Raw genomic sequence first — 4,873 nt, forward strand, 5'->3', positions numbered from 1 at the left:
AGTTGGCTTCTATCGACTGTAATCTTACATATCCTGACCTTCGGCTGCATTCCTAACAGAAAATAATGTGTGCCCCAAAAGGATGTTAATGAACCAGTTTTTAAATGTTTGAAGTGGCAAGAGAGATGGGAATAGTTCTAATATTGAGAATACAAATCAGGATGTGAATCAAACGTGGTACAGGGACAAAATAGGATGGACCTCAAATTCTCATCAGGTAATGACTATGACAGTCTGCACTGTGTCTAAATTCATTTTGAAGGCCTACACCCTGGTGTGAACGTATTTTAAGTGGATCTTTAAGGAGGTAAAGGTTACATGAGATCTTGAGGGTAGGAGTCATCTGTATCCACAGGGTAAAGGTCCTGGGAGGACAGAGAAGACCTGAGGACAAGGGTCTGCACATGAAGGAGGCAGGCCTCAGGAGAAACCAATCCTGCCGACACCCTGACCTTGGACTCCCCGCCCCCACAACTGTGAGAAAATGAATTTCTGTTGTTTAAGACACATGGCCTAAGGTCTTTTGTTATGGCAACCAGAAGAAACTTGGATGGTGAACATCATTTATTGACAACAGGTCTGGGAAATGGCCAATGGCTGGGTTGTTCCATGCTGAACAGCCACGGATGGAGAGCTGGGTGTTAAAACTGGAGCCACAGGAGTGAATCACACAGCCCATGGAGAATGTGTAAAATGAGGTCGCAGTGGACTCCTGGCAAGCACGTATAAATGGACTCTAAAGAAAATGCTTCTTGTCAGAGCTGGGATCTGTAATGACCTCTCCACCCCAAAGGCTTGTGTCTGGTCCAGGATGGCGGAGATGCCAGGAGCAGTGGAGATGCCAGGAGACGGAACCTGGATAGTGGGGAGGGCTACGCATCTTGTCCCAGGCCCTTCTCTCACTCTCTTCTTCACAGCTGTCTAGAAGTAAGCAATCCAGCTCCACCATGATGCTCTGCTCCACCACTGCCCAAAAATAATGGAGACCAGGGACTGTGGGCTGAAGCTCTGGATTTTCTCGGGCTATTTTATCATGGCAATAGAAAGTAACTAACGCATTCCTGGAGAAATTTAGAGTAGGCAAAGAAACACAGGAAAGGCCTGAGGATGTGAGTGCCATGAAAGCTGAGAACACCAGTGCAAGCGGGCTCGTCAATGCTAGCTGCCACACAAAGATTTAAGATTAAGACTGACACTGTCAAAAAGCTCGAGGTCAGTGGTACCCTTGACAAAAAGGAAGGAAAAATGGAGGGTGGCTGTTTGGAAAAAGATACAGTGAGGAGGGGGGAGGTGGCTGTGCAGAGGCAGGTGCAGTGAGGAGGGGGGAGGTGGCTGTGCAGAGGCAGGTGCAGTGAGGAGGGGGGAGGTGGCTGTGCAGAAGCAGGTGCAGTGAGGAGGAGGTGGCCGTGCAGAGGCAGGTGCAGTGAGGAGGAGGTGGCCGTGCAGAGGCAGGTGCAGTGAGGAGGAGGTGGCTGTGCAGAGGCAGGTGCAGTGAGGAGGGGGGAGGTGGCTGTGCAGAGGCAGGTGCAGTGAGGAGGGGGGAGGTGGCTGTGCAGAGGCAGGTGCAGTGAGGAGGGGGGAGGTGGCTGTGCAGAGGCAGGTGCAGTGAGGAGGGGGGAGGTGGCTGTGCAGAGGCAGGTGCAGTGAGGAGGAGGTGGCTGTGCAGAGGCAGGTGCAGAGAGGAGGAGGTGGCTGTGCAGAGGCAGGTGCAGTGAGGAGGGGGGAGGTGGCTGTGCAGAGGCAGGTGCAGTGAGGAAGAGGTGGCCGTGCAAAGGCAGGTGCAGTGAGGAGGGGGGAGGTGGCTGTGCAGAAGCAGGTGCAGTGAGGAGGGGGGAGGTGGCTGTGCAGAGGCAGGTGCAGTGAGGAGGGGGGAGGTGGCTGTGCAGAGGCAGGTGCAGTGAGGAAGAGGTGGCCGTGCAAAGGCAGGTGCAGTGAGGAGGGGGGAGGTGGCTGTGCAGAAGCAGGTGCAGTGAGGAGGGGGGAGATGGCTGTGCAGAGGCAGGTGCAGTGAGGAGGGGGGAGATGGCTGTGCAGAGGCAGGTGCAGTGAGGAGGAAGCAGAGATGAGAAAGAGTCAAGAAGCCTAATTGTTAAAACAGAAAAAGGCTGTGGCTAGAACGAGACAATGGGTCCAGAAAGGATATCTCTAGGATTCTTTATCACATACAAGCACTTGGAGATGGAAGATGCTGAGATGCAAGAAACGGTGGGGTGGAGGGGAAAAAAAACAGAGAGAAAATGAACCCACACAGAATCTCCCACTACAGTAAGAACAAAAGAGGCAAGATATAGCTGTATTTACAGATGGAAGAGAAGAAACTGGGTTTTCCTGGCTAATGCTTTCTACTTTTTCCAAAGAAGTAAAATCTTGTCATTCGCTGAAACGAGATCAGTGTGATGGGAAAAACCGTCGTCACTGTCAGACACAGGGCTGGAGCGAAAACTCACCGATGAAAAGCACTGCTGCTCTTCCAGAGGACCCGGGTTGGATCCCCAGCGAAACTTCCTAACAGTCCTAGGAAACAAGAACCAGCCGACTTGGGCACTGAGGACCCAGTCAGGGTGGAGAGAACAGAGCTGCAGTGAACGGAGGGATGACGACCTCTGCTGTGACCCACAGCAAGATGTGCTGGAGAGAAGGCAAGAGTGGGCCTCCCTCGTCTGGCTTCCCCATCACTGACTTCATTCTCACCTCTCATGTAAGGGCCAATCTGACCGTGAACACTGTTAGCTATGCTAGTGATGCACAGTCAGAGACAACCTACTTAGTTAACACAAACTTAAAAGATCCACTTATATATATCTGGACATGGCGGTGCACACCTACGATCCCAGCACGTGGAAGGGAGGCTGAGGCAGGAGGATGTGAGTTATAAGCTACAGAGCAAGACCCTGTTTCAAAAAATATCTACTTAAGGTCAAAAATGGTGGGCAGGCTGCTGTTGCTGCATCCAGCCAGAGGCTGGTTGGTATGAGAAAAAGGTATTATAATTCTGTAAGACGCATCAAGCAGGTTAATTTGAGATCATATGATGTACAAGATGGAAGACGTGAGAGAAGTTACGAAGCTGCTTCCGGAGAACCTTTGTGACGACAGGACTGTCACATCACGACGGCCATGGGCCTGATCATGAGACATCAGCTCTTGCCAAAGATACACTGGACAAAATATGGGGAAGACAATCTATCTTGAGTCACCTCTGAAAGAGGTTTTTTGGTAAAGAAAGAAGGCAGAATGGGCGAAGGTCTCGTTTTGTAGCTGAGGTCTGTGGATGTGCTTGGTCTCAGTGTAGTGCTATGAGCTCAATACAGCACGATTTAAAAATGATTTGCTCAGCAGATGTCTCACGCTAAACAAACTTATATTTTAAAGCTCCTTACTGCCCTAAGTAAGTATATAAAGGAGTACTTCAAACACAAGCACAGGTTCCTAGTAAAAAGCTTACAGAGTAGACGGACACTTGTGGCTACACAAAGAACCCCCAGAAGATGAAGGTGCAACCAAATGCCCAAAGCCTGCTAGACTTGACACGCAAATACCTTAGGTAGAATGATGGGTCCCTCAGTAAAACTCAAACAACTGCTGCCTGTTTTAAAATAAAACTCTGGAGTCTCAGGCTGGTTGTTGGTTTAAAGACAAGTCCTCAGAGTAACAAGCAAAACCAAGGGTCAGCTGGGGGCAGACTGTAAACTACAATGTCACAACAAGGTAACGGTAGGTCACATGAAGTTTAGACTCTGGGAGTCCTCTTTTTTGTCACTTACCACCAGGGCCCTTTGAATCTCTGAGTTTCCTCCAGTGTAGCAGCAATAATACCCTTACCGATGTCAAGAGGTTGGAAAGGGACTGAGCTGAGGTGGGAACATTCGGCCAGAACTTTACCAGTGTATTGTCATCAGCATCACTTCCAGGATACAGCAAGCCGGAAGATGATCCTTAGAGAGACGGGTGGCACATGAACCCCATTTCCTGCCTGGGAGTGGTGGCGCACATCTCTAAGTTCCAGGCCAGCCTGGTCTATAGGGCGAGTTCCAGGATAGCCAAGACTATACAAAGAAATGCAGTCTTGAAAAAAAATTTTAAATTAAATGAAAAATAAACAAATCCCATTTCCTAATGGACTCGTCAGTGGAGGAAAGAAGAACAAGCAGTAGCTTCTCACAGCGCGTCCCTGTCTGGGGTCTAGAAAGGGTAATGGGGAAAAAAATCTATGAAGCAGGGAGATGTTCTATATCTCTGAGGGTTTTTGAGAAGTATGTATTTCCCCAAAGTTACCTAAAATGTATCCCATTAGAATACCAACACCCACAGGACCTGGTGGAGAAATCAGTGTGGATGTATTTCATCCCAGGATGCCTCCAAGACCTTAGGAATGAATTTCCAGTGAGGATATGGGATGCTGGGAGCACCACATTTATTTAATAACAGGACCCGTCTTCCACAGAGACGCAATGCGGGAATTCATCAAACACACGTGGGGAATCCACCTTAACCTCTGTTGGGCACAGTGTCATATGAGCACACGGACCAGCATAAAAGGAAAACAATAATTTTAACACTGGATCAACCCACTTTGTACCAATGCTACTAAAACAGAGTTTCGGTCTCTACGTCACCCAAACTACTGCTCTCCAAACCCACCTGTACAGCCCCATAATCCACAGTCACAGATGTCAAATTTACACTTCTGTTATTTTGTTTTTTTCTAAAATGTGCTTTTTTCTCAATGAAGTTTAAATCAGTTCAGGGCCTCCACCTCCCCTTAGGAAAATAAGGAAAATAAACACACAAACATACACACACACACACACACCCTCCAACCAGGTGAGAAATCCCCGGCGAGTAGACTATAACAAATATTGACACAAAGGGA

The sequence above is a fragment of the Microtus oregoni genome, unplaced genomic scaffold (genome assembly GCF_018167655.1).
Source record: "Microtus oregoni isolate MIOR12 unplaced genomic scaffold, Mior012 000004F_ref0000308, whole genome shotgun sequence".
In the NCBI taxonomy this organism is placed as follows: Eukaryota; Metazoa; Chordata; class Mammalia; order Rodentia; family Cricetidae; genus Microtus; species Microtus oregoni.